The sequence below is a fragment of the Oreochromis aureus genome, linkage group 3 (assembly GCF_013358895.1).
Source record: "Oreochromis aureus strain Israel breed Guangdong linkage group 3, ZZ_aureus, whole genome shotgun sequence".
Taxonomy (NCBI): domain Eukaryota; kingdom Metazoa; phylum Chordata; class Actinopteri; order Cichliformes; family Cichlidae; genus Oreochromis; species Oreochromis aureus.
In genome coordinates, this window is record NC_052944.1 from 75,462,461 (window position 1) to 75,479,422 (window position 16,962).

General features: G+C 40.6%; 1 long non-coding RNA gene across 2 annotated transcripts; it reads right to left on the reverse strand.

Moving 5' to 3' along the window:
• Positions 1–5,386: 5,386 nt before the first annotated feature.
• Positions 5,387–9,218, reverse strand: LOC120437619. Of its 2 annotated transcripts, none has more exons than XR_005611294.1 (3): positions 9,164–9,218; positions 7,414–7,559; positions 5,387–5,831 (listed from the first exon to the last, which is right to left on the reverse strand). It is a non-coding gene; the product is annotated as an uncharacterized LOC120437619 (long non-coding RNA). The 2 variants fall into 2 exon arrangements; XR_005611295.1 differs by lacking the exon at positions 9,164–9,218 and adding an exon at positions 7,741–7,787.
• Between the last annotated feature and the right edge of the window lie 7,744 nt (positions 9,219–16,962).

A 16,962-nucleotide genomic window follows, 5' to 3' on the forward strand; every position in this document is an offset into this window, starting at 1 on the left:
CTGTACCTGAACTGGTGGTTGATGGTTCTTGTTCTTCTTGGCTAGGGATTGTTGCAGGGTCTACAATGGCTGGTGGTTGATGTCCAGGGATGGCACTACTACTGGATGGTTCATCCTGTCCTTGAGATCCTCCTTGAACATATTTAAGCATTGACCCTGCATACAAGAGAAAATATTCAGGATTTTACAGAAATACAATTTTGAATCTACAGTAGGCCTACGAAAAATTGCATTATAAGACTAATAAATTAAGTAAGTCACTGGTACATTTAAAATTGCTAACTATATTTTACATGTATAGATTTTCATAATGGCAAATGGCAATATAAACATGCTGTACATAATTTGATATAAATGCGCAAGTAGGAAATCTATATTACTGGAAGATATAGGTTTCATATTACACTGTAATATGAAACCTATATCTTATTTATGCCGCATAAATAAGATATGCGCCTTTATAGATATCCTGAAATGCAGCAACATACAAAGTAATCTTGTCTAATCTGATAATAATACTTGACTGCATCACTGACCTATCCCAAAGTTAAGGTTAATCAGTAGCATGCATGACGTTAGCCAGCTAGCAACCTGAGGAGGGAAATGCTAGTCTCACGATTGCTAACGTTATCTGAAAACCGTCAATTGAGTGACCATGATGAGTTGCTTTTAGTAGTCCATTCTATATTCATATCCACAACGTAAACAAACTACCCAACATCAATCATTTGCAACATTTGTTAACACAGTATGAACACTGCTAACAGGAGCTATCACAGAGTTGACGGACATGAGCGTGCAAGCAAGGGCTACAATAATGAACTTTTTTATTGTTATTATTTAAACATTGCCTTACCGGCAAGCGACGCCTGAGTTTCATCACGCTTCCTCTTCTTCTTTCTTTTCTCCGCTCCCGACTCCTGTTGCCGTTTCGAGGCCATGTTCAAACAGGTGTTTACCAATTATAGAACAGACCACTGGGAGTGGGGGGGGGGGCACCAGGAGGAGACTGGAGACAGGGCACAAAGCAGATTCACCCCTTTTCTCGGGAAAATTGTTTTATGTTGCTTTTGTATTGTTTAACCATATTAATGCATATGATATTTATAGTATTAATATGGTTTACTTTTTTTTTTTTTTACGACCCTGATTTTTTTGGTGCCCTACCGGCCATTTGGTGCCCTACGCAGTGTGCGTTATGTGCGTTTGCGGAGCTACGGCACTGCCCAAAAGGGTTGTTACAACCTGCAGCGGAGTTTAGGTCCAGACACCGCTAGTGACGTCAGACTGAACAACCGGATAGGTCATGACACGGTCAAAGGTCACACATTAATCCTAATTATTAAATCTTATACAGCAAGTGGCACAATCTTATAACATATAATACATAGGTTACATGCTTTCTCATATATAAAAACACTTCAGTTTGGGTTCAAACTGTGTGTGTGTGTGTGTGTGTGTGTGTGTGTGTGTGTGTGTGTGTGTGTGTAATTATTTTGTATGATATTTTATCGTGATGTGTTCAGGATCTCTATTACAATGTTACTGTTTTGATTGTGCTGCATGAAAGTTGAGTGTGTATTAGGGAAGGTTAGTTACCGGAGAGTAAATTATTCAGGAGAACTCTCAGCAGCATTAACTGCCCTGCTACTCTACCACCTTAATAAACCTCGGTGAAGCAAAAATGTCTTGTGCTTAAGACTCCACATGAAAGTTACAGTGAAAATTAGAGTATATAAGTTCAGTGCACATAGATATATAGTGTATATAGTTACATAGTTAAACATATCACACAAAAATCCACCACAAGATCTGTCATTGGGCGCTCGGTCAAACTCCACAGCTCAAACATACTTTACAGATTCAACATCCCATACGGAAGTCATGTTGGAGTGATTGACCAATAAAATTTGAATTTTCTAGAAATATTTCCATGTTTCAGGTTTCACAGGATTAACAGCCACTAGAAATGAAATGACATTTTAAATGAGCAAATCTTTGTTCTTTATGGAGAACCAGTGAGGCTGTTTGGACTTTCCTATGAAACATCAGTGCAGGAGTCTCTCAGTACATCTGTTTACAGTGAGGGACAAAGAAGCAGCAGAAACACACACACAGAAAACATGTAGAGACAGGCAGCAGCAAATAGTCTGCAGCACTTCCTGGAAATTGAATGACTGTAATCAAAGTACAGGAGAGTAGTTACTCTCCTAGGACAGAACACAAAACTGAGTGACAGGAACAGAGCAAAGACCCAGCAGGACCAGAGACCGGGAAGGCCTAAAGAGGCAGGGATACTGGCCAAGTGTTCTGCAATTCCAGCCAACTTCTAGTTCTTTATTTAAAAAAAAACAACTCACAATCATTGCAAAAACTAAAGAAATTCCTAAACTGAAGACTCAAGTATAAAATACATTATAAACTAAGAACTCAAAATTCTGAGTCTAAAAATAGGAATGGGAAAAAGTCAGCTCTCTGAACTCAGCTAAATACATTTAGTTGAGTTCAAACAAAAATCAAAGAATCCCCTGTGAGCAAGCACTTGGTGACAGTGAAGGAAAAACTCCCTTTTAACAGAAGCAGGTTTAGGGTATCTGCTGTGACCGGTAGGTGGTGAGGAAAGGGGAGACAGGATAAAGACAGTCGTGGTTAGTGTTTGATGGGTGGTTGGAATCAGAATTACATTCAAATGTTTCAAACTGTTGTTCTGATACAGCCCAATCCCAGTCCTCGAGAGCTACTGTCCTGCAGTTGAAAAGTTCCTTTAAGTTCAGTTGTTTAATGTATCTTTATTTTACTCAAAGATTTTTTGTCATGTTATTTTATACTTTAGTGAATTTAAAAAAAAAATGTTTAAAAAGGTAAACATTCATTTAAAAAAACAAATCTAATAACTCTTTAGCGTTTATCTTTCCTGCAACAGGAAGAGGAGAGACAGGAAATATGTCAACACGACTGAGATAGCAGGACAGGCATAAAGAAGGCTGTCAGAGAAGAGCCAAGAAAAGTAACCATGAAGTGTTGACTTTGTTTCTCTGTGCAGACACTGAGTGAACACAAGAAAAGAAACTATTTGTGGTCATCAACAATTATTCTGGAAAACTAACAGAGTGGAGCAGGAAGTGTTCTGAAGTTATTGTATTCCTCTGCAGTGAAAAGTGCAGCAAATGCAACTGAATATATTCTACAACACTCAAAGAAAGATATAAAAAACAAACAGAATATTTGGATGAAGGTGCTCAGTAATGAGTTGATGCTAACAGCTTGGTTATCAACACATGGAACCATAAGGCCACTTTTAACACGGACAAGTGGGAAGGGGTGTGTGAGGGTCTTCTTACACCTCTGATTCCTAAATCCTGTCTGGGGCCAGGGTTGGCTTGTGATCTGATGAGGGGTTGACTGCCTCCTAGGGCCCCTGCTGGCCCTGGGGGTACCTGTAAATCTGTATTTCTGATGGTGGTCTGGATGTGGAACGTTGTGTGTCCTTGTGCAGTTTTTGTGTGGGTGACTGGAACTCCTACACTTGGCATGGGGAGCTCCATCTGGGCCCTCCCTCTTCCCCCTGCTGGGGTGGACGAACAGTTGTGATTGAGATGTGTGACTCTAGGTCTTCAGGGGGGTCCATGAACAGCCTCAACCTCATTTTCAAGTACATTTTCATGACAAATGCTCAACACAGACACTCACATTCTCTCTGTCACTTCTAATATCTTAGCGTTCTTCTGTCTTCTCCCAAAGTGGCTTTCATCCACTTTTTGCTCTGGAAGAATACCCACTGTGATAATGAATTAAATAATAATAAAATAAATAAATAAAACAAAAAGATAAAAAAGGAGCCTGCAGTGAGTCTATAATGCATCTCTCTGTGTTTGGCACAGCAAAGCATTCAGACGATGATTCTGCTTCTAAAACTGCCAGACAAAAAAACGCTCATCCACAGACTGTATGGGAGCATCACACAGACTCAGATACCTACTAATTAATGCTCAGTAACATTTAAATCAAATCCCAGGATTTCTCTCACCAAAACTGGAGAATTATATATTGCTAGATGGGGTCTTTTTTATTATTTATTATTTTTTAAGTGATAGACAGCAGGTCTGACACCCTTAACAAAACAAAATTAAACACTCAAAAAAGTGTGACTGACTTCCTCACTTTGATTCAGAGACAGAGATAAATATGACCACATTTTGTGTCTCAGACTTTTGGACCAATCATAAATGTGTCTGTCTTGTCTCTTTTTAGTTCCGTTTTTTTTTTTTTTTTTTTTTTTTTTTTACAGACAACCAGCTCATTAGTTTGTTATATTATCAGAGGACAATGATGAGTAAAACTGCAGTGTGGTAAAAAAAAAAAAAAAAAGTGTAGTAAAATGCATGAAAATGATTTATGATAGTATCAAGCAAAAGTATGTAAAGGTTGAACAGTTAGAACCTTTTCCACTTGTACCTAATTGAATCAGTTGAATCAGTTTTGTCCATTTTCCATTAGAATTCATGCCTCCTAATATGTGGGGTTGTTAGAAATGTTGCCCAAAGTCCATTGACGTATGTGACACAAATACAACACAAAAATAGAGGACCCCTGATTGCCTCTGCTTGCTTTAAACCCTGTCCAGTATATAAAAAAAATAACCTGTTATCAGGTCCGACCCCCTAATGGAAAACCTTAAAAACCAAGTCGATCTGACCCGAGTAGATACTAGTGAAGCAGGGCTAATAAAAACGAAGGACTAAACTTTGAAGAAGACCTGATTGAATTTCTCTTTGAGCAGATCTAACACTGATTAAAACATAATGTCTTTAATTTGGCCTTCAGTGCTGCTTTCAGGAACTATCGGTTTTTTGGCTGGTTTTTTCTGCTTTCTGCTTTCTGCTTCTTCAGCCAGGTCTCTGCAGAAGGTCAGAGAGTATTCCTCATGCTTTTTACCACAGCAACTTTTTCCAGCCAGCCTGTTTGTGGATCGGGTTAAGCGCACATAAAAGTTTTTATGTGGAATGAAACCATCATTTAGCGTGTGTTTAAAATGCAAACAAATCCTAACCCTACCTCTAGGGTCATCAGGTGGGCACTGAAAGCTTAAGCTATAAATGACTGCTGTCATTTAGAAAGAAGCTGCTATGCTGTAACACCCAGTATTACCAGTAGATGGCAGCAGATTTCAAATGTTATTCATGGGATCACTGAGAGGGTTAGCAAGAGGCGCTCTGAGCTGAATCACATGTTCATGGATCTTCAGCGCTCCGTTTGCATTTTGTGTTGTCCATCTGGCACCTTTTTGAAACTACAGACAAGCAACAGACAAACCAGATCCCCAAACGTAGTATCCAACAAAGATAAAGGAAATATAGAAAACAGTAAAACTCCAGAGGACGCAGCATTATAATAACAGATGACTTTTTTAATGTAAGACTTTTAAAATGTTGCTTTTACCAAAAGGCAAAAGCAGAAAATCCAAAGGGTTTAAAGAGAGAAATTAATGAAAGACTGGAGGCTGGCAGTCAACCAAGAGAAAAGACGTCTCATATATTGGAAACAACTAATCAACTGAAAATCGGTGTTAGATTCTTTTCAATGGAAACATATTCAATTATATTTTATTTGTTACAGATTTATTTCTAATCTCTATTTTACAGGAACAAAAAACAGGATAAAACTTTTAACTTCTATGAGACTAATTAGGGAAGAAGACATGGATTATATATGGATGTCCTCTGGTCTGAAGTGCTGGAGGGACCAGTTAGAGACCAGTAGCTGGACATCAGTGGTTGGACTGGTGGACTACTTCAGTGAAGAGTAGACGACGTCTGGCTCTGGTTTAAAGTCTGAACACAAACACACACAGTTCAAACAACAGGAAACATGATTACAAGCTTTGTAGTTCAATCAAGACCTCCAGTCTCCACCTCTCTGCATCACACACAGTCCCAGTTCAGACTTTACTGGGAACCAGCTCAGATACAAATCACAGAGCTTCCATACTGCTCACTTGTTAACTGATTCTTCAAATTCAAAATGTCAAATGTGGAGCTCACAAATCTGTAACCGTTAGCTCAAGAAATGCATGAAAAGTCATTTTTTCCTGCTTCCACCTTCTCTCTCTTCTTTCTCACAGTCGGAAAAATGTGACTTAAAATAGGAACCATTATTTAGTTTTTATTAAAATCGTTAACAAATGGAAACTGTTGCACTTCAAATGATACGTTTGTCTTGTGGTTTATTTACATAACTCATATTTTGGGTTACAAGCATCAACAAGGAGATATTGTAAATAAACATCAATGTAGAGACCCAGGCCCTGCTGACAGGTACATGAGTCAGGTGTTACATGTTATTATTATTTGTAATGTTGCATCATGATGGCAGTAAGTGTCTTTTAAAAGAGCAGCTGGTTTTCTGACAACAGCGAGCTGTTGTATCAAACACACACAGCCTCTGCTGTGACCAGAAGCTTCCACTGTGGTTAAAATGTGTTAAAACGTCATGTTCATATATGAATGTCCCCTGTGTTGCAGATGTTGAGAAATTAGAGTAGTGTGACAGACACACACTGTGTTTCCACAGCGTAGTTGTTATGTTGTGAAGGTGTTATGCACCATGTTGGTGTTTGACACATTAGCATGAAGGTACTTCACCACAGCTGTGTCGCAGCTGTGGTGAAGTATCTTATGTTTTTTTCCCAACTGTCAGCACTTCTGCTGTGAACCAATGAATGACGGACAGAACGGCGAGGTGTTTGTGTGAACAGGAAGGTGGCGTCCACAAAGCTGCCATCTTCTTTCAGTGCAGACTGAGACGCCTCACCACAAGCTGGAAAAACATGCAGCAGTGAGAACTCTCACCAGCATCAGACTAACTGCGGTCGTCAGCAGGATGTTGCTGCTGTGTTTAACATGCAGAACTTTAGAAATGAAACTTTAACTAAAGGACTGTTTGAGAGGCTGAAAACACACATTTGATGATCTTTGGTCTCTTTATGTGTCTCATTTCAACGCCTTGTTTGTGAACCACAAATGTTTGTGGGCCTCATATGTGCAGCTACTGCACTGACAAATACTCTGTGATCCAGATTGTGGCACAAAAATCATGATATTAAAGGTTAATAACTTAAAAGCTATATGACAGTTAGCAAACTACATGCAACAGCTGCCATCCGGCATCACAGATGCTAACAGAGTAGGAAACAAGCTGAAGTTGTCCAGAATGGTTCATAAAAGGTGAATTTCCATCATTGTTCACGACCACATGTGGTTCTAAGAACATGCAGATGGGCCTCACTTAAACTCTGAGCAACTCTGAGATATTTTACTCCTGCTACAGCAAGTCAGCGAGCTGCACTGTTGAACTGACTCCTTCATCAGCATCAACACAGAACCATTAATGCTGACTATGACGTGTGAGTCTCACCTTCAGGTTTCCTGTCAACATCTTGCCTCACCAGAAGAACCAATAACACCAGTAGACTGATCCAACAGATGACAACACAGAGAGAACAGGAGGAGAGAGTGATGGAGGAGAGATGGATGAAGGTGGAGGTGTGGTGGTGCATTTGTCTAAAATAAAGCAAACACACTCATTAAGTTCTCGTCACATTGTGAATGTTGAAACCTCTTGATACATGCTCAATCATTCAGGTAAGTAAATCTCCAAATATTGATTCTGTTCATCTGCACGTAGCGTTTTTAGTGGGAGAAACGTCATAAGACCGATTGTCTGCATGATCAACTCTGTCACCTATAACATCTCCAAGTTTCTGGCTTCGATCCTCAACCCGCTGGTGGGCAGCTCTGAACACCACATCCAGAACACCCTGGATTTTGTTGGGAAGGTGAGAGATGTCATTATGGAGGCAGATGAAACCATGGTCTCGTACGACGTTACATCTCTCTTCACTTGCATCCCAGACACAGAAGTGTTGGAGGTAGTCTGTAAGAGATTACAGGATGACACCAACCTCAGCAACAGGACCACTCTCAGCATCGACCAAGTGTGTTTGCTTTTGGAACTGTGTCTTCATTCCACCTACTTCACATACAAGGGTCAGTTCTACAGGCAGAAACATGGGTGTGCCATGGGCTCCCCAGTTTCACCCATCGTGGCCAATTTGTACATTTGTATTTAAGGTTTGACTCTCATGATCCACTGGAGCACAAACTGGGTGTCATCAGGACGCTACAACACAGAGCGAACACCATCCCCACTGACACAGCGGCCAGGGAGGCAGAAGAACAGCACATCAAGAAGGCCCTGAGTAAATGTGGTTATCCCAGCTGGACTTTTGTCAAAGCTGGGAAGGCACCTAAAGAAAGCTCCAGCCGATCCAGGAGAGAAGGACAACCGCTGCCCAGGCGAAAACCTGTAGTGATCCCATATGTGTCAGGAGTATCGGAGCAGTTGAGACACATTTTTTCTAAACACCGGGTCTCTGTGGCTTTTAAACCCCAAAATACGCTGCGCCAAAAACTGGTCCACCCCAAGGATCGGGTCCCCCAACACAAACAGAGTAACATAGTGTACGCTGTTAAGTGTCAGGAGGATTGCCAGGATTTATACATCGGGGAAACCAAACAACCTCTAGCGAAGCGGATGGCACAACACAGAAGAGCTACCTCATCAGGCCAGGACTCTGCAGTCTATTTACACCTACAGGCCAGTGGACACTCTTTCAAGGATGTACACATCCTGGACAGGGAAGAACGCTGGTTTGAGCGCGGAGTCAAGGAGGCCATTTACGTGAAGAGGGAAAGACCATCTCTGAATCGAGGAGGGGGCCTAAGGGTACATCTGTCACCATCTTACAATGCTGTGATTGCAGCCATTCCCCAACTCTCTGTGAATGGTACTTATGGCCATTGATCAGTGTTCTTTGATCAGTGGGTTTTGGTCAGTGATTGTTGATCAATGGTCATGAGAATTTGCATAATTATGATGAAGGAACTGACCTCACAGCCCATTGTTCCTTCAGTGGGCTGGTTTCAGTCATTATGCAAATGTACTGTTTATAAGGTTTGGGGAAACCTGCAGTCAGCTGAGACTGAAGAAGTCACTTGGATGAGTGACGAAACGTTTCTCCCACAAAACGCTACGTCCAGATGAACAGAATCAACTTTTGGAGAATGATGAAAGCTGCAGAAACACAGACAGGTGAGTGTGTCACCTGTGACAGTGATCCAGCTGGATGGAGACTCTCCATGACCGCTGATGTCACACTTGTAGAGGCCTTCATCAGACCTGGAAACATGCTGGATGGTCATGTGACCTGTAGGCTGCTTCCTGATGAGGGAGCCATCTTTATAGAAAGCAGCTGGGAGGTTGGAGGGAGTGGTCTTTGTTTTACAGAGCAGAGTGACGTCATCTCCCTCCATCACAGGGAGGACAGGACTCTGCAGGATCACTGATCCACCTCAACACAGAGACAAACTACAGCATTTCATCCATTTACACACAGCTTCATCAACACTAACTCCACACACTCAGCTTACCAGTGACTGTCAGGTTAACCATGTTACTGATGGGACCCTCTCTGGACTCACACCAGTAAACTCCACTGTCATGATGCACCATCAAAGTGATGTTACAGGAAGAACCAGCTGGTTTTCCCCACCCATCTCCACACTGAGTCCTCTGTCCTTTGCTTGTGTTTCTCCTCAGAGTCCATCCAGCAGAGCTGTCGTCCTCCTCACAGCTCAGAGACACAAAGTCTCCTTTAAAGAACTGAGAGCTGCTGGGACTCACAGTCAGACGAGCTGTGAGGGTTACAATGAAAAACTGATGATCACGTCTTTGAGATCTTTACTGAAAGTTTTAATCCAAATGTGTAAAACCTGTCAGAGTTTATCAGGTTTAAACTGTGACAGACGAAGGTTACTGACCTTGGTTTGTTGTGCAGCTCAGCAGTGAGATCAGAACTAAAGAGAAATGACACTCAGGTTGATTTGACATAAACACACAAAGATGATCACTCAGAACAACTTTGTATTATTTGATGTTTCCCTCTAAGACAGAAACATCAAACTCTCCATGTTGTGTCGCCTACAGCCCAGTTTGATCTTCCTGTCAGAGGAAAAGTGGATCTAAACCAGGTCAGCAAAAAGCTGCTCGTACTAAACCAGAGGCTCCAGGATTTCACTTTTCAACTTCTCAATGATCAGAAGTATAAAATAAAACTGATCACATCATTTCATGCTTCATGAGCTGCTTCTGTAGTTACTGTAGAACAAGGAAGTACTTCAAGTTACATTATAGTTACACTGAATACATACAAACAACTAGTACTGAACTAAGGTCTGTCCTCTGCTCTGTTCATACAAACACCAACATTTTATTTCAGCTTTTCATCAGTAACTCTGTTAAACTTCAGACCTGCAGTTGGTCCTCGTGGTGTTTTGAACTTGAATTCAGCCTGATTTGTTTTTCATGTCTTCTCCTCCATCATCAGTTATCAGGAGAGCAGACAGTCAAAGTACAAGAATTCAAACAAACACAGAGATTCTACTTACAGAGCAGACACAGCACAGATGTTTCCTTCATCGTCCTTCTCACTCATTTCAGCTTTTTTTCATTTCTCTCACTGACACCAAGTAAAGCCCGCCCTCTTCCTCTGAGCACCAGCTTTCTATTGGTTCAAATAGAGTGAGTGGTGTGTGTGTGTGGACGTCCCCTCAGTGAGAGAGGCAAATATGAGCTGAAACACAGGAATCAAACCAGGGACGCTGCTGTTATGGAGCTGAACTGGAACCATTCAGACACTGAGGCCCTCTGAACACATTTTAATTACAGCTGTGCAGAGACACACTGATGACTGACTGGAACACTATGAGTCACATTTTACATTAACACCATCCTCACACATGGTTTATATATGGCCACTAGAGGGAGATGTTGGACTTTAAACACTAACATGGAGACAAGCAGATCATCTTTAATACTTTGTTGTCATGGCCTTTGTGTTGTTTTATCCTTAGTTTTAATATATTTAATATACTTAAAAGCTTGTTAAAAATCACCTTGCTTTTGTTTTTTTAGAAGAGATATTGATACAATAAATAGTTTAAGTATCTGGAAATATTTTGTTGACTGCGTTTACATATAAAGGGTTTTCACATACTTTACTTCCCCATGTAAAATTTTCTAGATCTTCCATCAGTCAAATGTGCATGTTTTTTTTTGGGGGGGGGGGGCAGACTGGGGATCATACTGTTGCTATTTGTGTAGCTGTTCCCTCGCTGCTTCGGTTTCAAAAATGACTGTTAATTTTCGTGAAGGAGATAATAATAATAATAATAATAATAATAATACAGGATTGCATTTATGTGACCCGTGGTATGTACAAGACAGAGCCGTAGGCACACAGTCAGTTAAAATGGGTTTAATTTTAATACAAAATAAAAGTAAATGTGTAACAGCGGCACCTAAAAACAATTACAAGCTTTACTTTATTAAATACAGTAAAAACGATAAAAGTGTACGATTGCCCATGAGACAGGATAAGCGCTGTGGGGAACCTGTTAAAAACAAATCAACATATCACACACGTTAAAAAGGGACGGCCACTCACACTGAACCCCAAATGGGCAAAACACTATAGAAAAAGACAAATCTTCAGTGCCGTCTTCACTCAGGCTCACCGCGGTGCATGCAAAAAGTGGCAAGACAGAAAAAAAAAAGGATTTGTATTCCACGCAGCGTCTTCACCGTCTGCAACGATAAATATATATAAAAAAGGTGTTTTCATATAAAACACTAAAAAACAATCAATATCTGCTGTGTCTACTGATACAGAAAAATAAAACAAGAAGCAAACTAAATCGACAGCTGCAGCAGTCACAGTCCGTCGAGTTACACCAGGTTAAAACAAATTAAAACACACTGATGTGTCGGGTCCTTTGCCTGCAGCCAGAAATCCACTCAGCAAAGCAGCAGCTCGGTACTCTGTAAATGAAAGCAGGAGATGACTTACACTGGACAGTCAAACACAGCAGGAATATCCCTCCAACTGTATTGTTTTACTTACCTGTCCACAAGTTCGTGTCACAACCTAATAAATATTGGTCAGTGGCATCTCATGACTCATGAGATGCCACTGACAGCCAGTTGGTGGAAAATATTCTGCTCATATCACATTTTCAGATCGCTTAGAGCCCCAACAAAGTAGCTACTACAGAAGTACCTGGTGCCAGGAACTACCACCTAATGAAAAACTGTAAAAAAAAATAGTAGCTTTGTGCTGAGCCGACCGAGTAGGTAATAAGGCCTAAGTGGGTAAGAGTGAAAAGCAAAGTTTCAGGTCAGACTTTACTGGAAACAGTCTCAGTGACACATCACAGCACTTCCACAATCCACAAACTTTATCTGTGAGACATGGATGAAATAAACAAAACCCAAACCTTTAACCCACAGAGACCATCAGCTTATGTCTCTCTTGTCTCCCCCTCAACAGGCCGAGCTGTGAGACTTAAACACAGGAAGCACCAGCAGAGTCTGCAGCCTCTCTGTCCAGAGCAGCTTTGCAGGATTCAAAGTTCACAATAATTTAATCTGATGTTGGTGCAGCACCCCAGTCCATCCTCAGTGTGACAGAAGCAGCTTTAGTTATGTGGAAACTTCTCATCGGGGTTTTATCCTTAAATATTTTGTATTCAGACGAAGAAGAAGATGTCTTGTTCACACATTTCTATACACTAACTGCAGGTTACAGCTGTGTTTAAACAGTATTTATGATGCATCGGTTGGTGAGTGCAGGTATTTTTCCAAAGAGCCAGTGGTTCCACCTCTGGGCGGAGTCACCACAATCCAGCGTGCAGTCCACACCTGTTGGCAATCAAGCTGTCGGTACTTAAGACCAGCGCTCGCGATGGTTCTTTGCCAGACCTTCCTCTAACCTCTGTCAGTGTGGGCCGCCACAGCGCTCGTGAAACTTTGCTCATCTTGTGCGCTCTCTGTTTACAATCCACCTGGTCACCTCGCTGAAACATTACTCACCTTCAACACTCACCTTCATTAGGATGCTGGTCTTCTTGGCAGCTTCTTGGTCACTCCTTATGCTCACTTCACTCACCTAACTCGACTACTTGATTCCTCGATCTCCTCCGTCTAGATTTATCTCTGCTCACCTGGATCACTTACCCTCTCCACGCCATCAATCCACCTGCAACAAGTAAGACATTTCACGACCTCGTTTTCACTCACCTGAACTGCATCCAAACCCCTTTTGAACCTCGTCTCCTCTCATTACTGTAACTCTGAGCCTCCTGGTCCAACCCCTCAGTCTAACTACCCCTTTGCCCCAAGTCACTGGGCGTTTATCAATATGCGTACTTGTGCGTACTTGCGTTCTGGTGTACTCGTGATACGTCATCAGTCGGAGACCAAGTACTGTTCCAATTCGAAGTACGCATCAAGCCGAGAACACGAAAAAGTCCCGGATGTGTTCTTGCTCCGCCCGTTTTATCGAGCATGCATCGGTGGTGACTTGGTACAGCTATATATCCCAGAATGCATTTCGTCCAGAACAGCGGACTCCCGGCACATCGTTGTCAACCCCCCGCCCGCGGTCTTGTCACTACTCAGGTTAAAGAAACCCCAGCAGCTGTCTATAGTATTGAGTGTCCACTAGAATAGAAATAAAAGCGTTCTAACATCTCACCTGCTTGTTTTTATTAAGGTATGTACACGTATGTACATGTACACTACTTTTATTAATAGAGGTTTCACTACTGAGGTTAAAAATGATATATAAGTCACTTAGATCACTTCTAAATGTTAATGTTTGGTTTATTTCAGTGTTTTATTTGTTCCTGAGTAAACCGGTTTGGCTGTGATTAAAGTTAAGCTTTATAACATGTTACTCATAGTTAAATTAAGAGGGGACGGCAGTAAAAACTCCGGACCTGTGACATCATCACGTACGCTGGTGTTCCGATTGTACAAATCACGAGTCCGTGCTCGCGTACTTGAGAATTGAGATTGAGAATGTTTGACGAGTCCGTGCTCGCGTTCTCGGCCAGTCCGTACTCGCCGGGAACGCGAGCACGGACTCGCGTACCAGGGTTTTAATAGTTTTGCAATTTTCATTAGTTTTTATTTTTATTTCGTTTTGACTTCAGATTTTCAATTTTATATTAGTTTTAATTAGTTTTTCCCAATTGTTTGCTAGTTTAGTTTAGTTTTTATTTTTTGGAAAATCCTTAGTTTCAGTTTAGTTTTGATTAGTTTCAATTATAGTTTTAGTTGTGTTTGCAATAATTAAGTGTAACAAAATCCCAGTTTCATCATATCAGTCATTCTCTTCTGCTTATCCTTGGGTATGTTGCTATTCCAGCTACCATACCCTGCACCCTGGACAGGTCGCCTGTCTGTCGCAGGGCTAACACGCAGAGACAAACAACTCACATTCCCACCTATGGGTTCTTTAAATAAATAAATAAATAAATTAGGGCAGATGAACAACCGTTGATACCAGGCAACTATAAAATGTATATCTTGGCCCCTATGAGACTATTAACTCTTGCAGCACCGGGTGTTAAGGCAATTGACTCACACAGTTATGTAGATATCCCAGTCCTGTTGTCTCGGGATGCATCACGCTGCCTTGCCTGGTGTTAGCTTCTGTTTCTGGGGATGAGGGTTGAGTGTGCTCCTTACCTTCTCCAGGTAAGCTAGGTTAGCCTTCTTGTGTGAGCTTTTCAAGTGCACTTTAAGGTTTGTGGGATTTTTTCCTTTAGAAATGTCCTCATAATTTGTCTCTTTCCACTACAAGACACTTGCTTTATCCAAAACACAGTCATATTCAAAGTAATCCCAAATTGGACTCTGGCGCTTTCTCCAGACTTTTCCTGACATGATTCTGTGCGTGGACGGAGCAGCGACACAGACGACTCGACTAACGTACTGCCACCTGCTGGCATAATGAGACACAGCAAGAAAAAAACCTGGAAACTAAACTTCATTTTCACCCTTGACTATTGTATGACACGCACACATCAACGAAAACTAAACACATTTTTGCAATAAATTCAGTTAATTTTAGTTAGTTTTGTGAACACTCATTACAGTTTTAGTTAGTTTTCCTTTTTTTGTTTTTATTTTTATTTCCGTTAACGAAAATGTTTTTTCACTTCTAGTTTTCGTTATTTCGTTAGTTTTCGTTAACGATAATAACCTTGTCGCGTACTTGAGAATTGAGAAACGGCCACAGTGTTCAAGTGAAAACTGCTTCATAGTATTTCCTGTTTATTTCATAGTTCACGTTTGCATCATAATTCACAGTTCGTGAATTGAGTCTTAAGTTGTATATTTTGTTATCATGTTTATCAGTGCCTCCATCTGTGTCTGTGAGTCCGTCTCCTGGTTTGGCCTCCAGCTGTGACACCATCTTCTTTCAGTGCTGACACACTAACCACAAGGAAGAAAGCCGACGTGTTCTCGTCAGTGTCCTCAGATTCAGTCTGACTGCAGCCAACAACAGGAAGCTTCTGCTGTCGTTTCACTGAACTCAGTTTGCAGAAGTTAAAAGAAGTAAAAGGTAATTGCATTATTGGACAGTTCAGGAGGCTGAGAACACTTTGTTTTGTTCAGCCTTCTTCTTCTTTATATAACTCATATTAACAACTAACTCATCCTTTTAATAACTTATGTGTGAGCTGAAGTTGTGCGACCTCTGAAGCACACTCGAACACAGGAGGATAAAGAGCTGCTCCAGTGTTACAGACATGTGAACATCCTCAGCTTTACCTCTCGTCTTTGATCGTTTGTTCTTGTCTTTGAGGATTTTTCCATAAGTGACGTCTTCAGTTCTCACTGCTGAGTAAACTGCAGCTGGATCAGTGTCTGCACAGTAAAACACACACAGAGGACGTCACTGCAGACAGAACAGCTGATAACAGACCTGAAACTGCTGCCACTCAGAAATCTTTATATAAAAACACTCAGAGTGTTTTTAGTTACTGTTCAGGTTATTCTGAAAGTTTAAAATAGTTTAACATGAAGTCAAATGTGAGATAAACAGACCTGATAAAGGAGGAACTGCATGTAGATCATTCAGTTACTCACTAACAGAATATTAAAGTCAGCTCACATGTTAGCCAATCAGACTAACAGGTCGTCACTATTAAAATATGAACTTCACAGAGGTGGGCTCAGAATTTAGATAGTGAGACAAAAGGAACTTAAGATGCTGGTGTCATAAATAAGAAAGACTGAATGTTAAAAGGAAAACTGTGAATAATACAGCAGGAAATGTGCTTAATTGACACCAATAATTAAATATATTTTCATATTTAATAAATATGATAACAGCCTTGTTCTGTCTGAGTTTACAGAAATGCTCTTACAAATAACTCACGTGTTTCTTCCTCTATTTAAAATTAACACCTCTGTGTTCAAACACACGTAGATGAAGCTTCTTTTCTTTCTCAGAAACATTTGCAGACTCGTTAGTGTTAACCACAGACGACAAACACACAGGACTTAGGATGGTGTGAAAATCTACAGACAGACTAATATATATTTGACTGATACCATCATGCTGTTAAATGTAAAATCATTTACTCACAATCCAAACTGGGTTTATTTTACACATCATCACAGGCTTCCTGTTTCTTAACCCTTTAAGACCTACCATAGAACCAAGTCCGCCAGAGCTTATATTATATTTTTACATGCTGTGGAGCCATTTTTGGGAGTATTTCAAGTTGCTATACATCAATACAACCATTATAGCCCAAATTTTAATAATATGTCTGCATTAAGTGCATAGTAATTACACAAATTGCAAAAAAAGTGCAATAAACTACAAAAAAATTGAAAATCGTTTTTGTTTTTTTAACATATATTTCTAGTTAGAGAAATTTAAGATGCTTATCCCTCAAAACTGTAAATACAAAAAAGTTGCACAAACTAGTTTCCCACCTCAGGAAATTTATTTGAAGTGTCTTCATAGTTTTACTTTTGAAATAC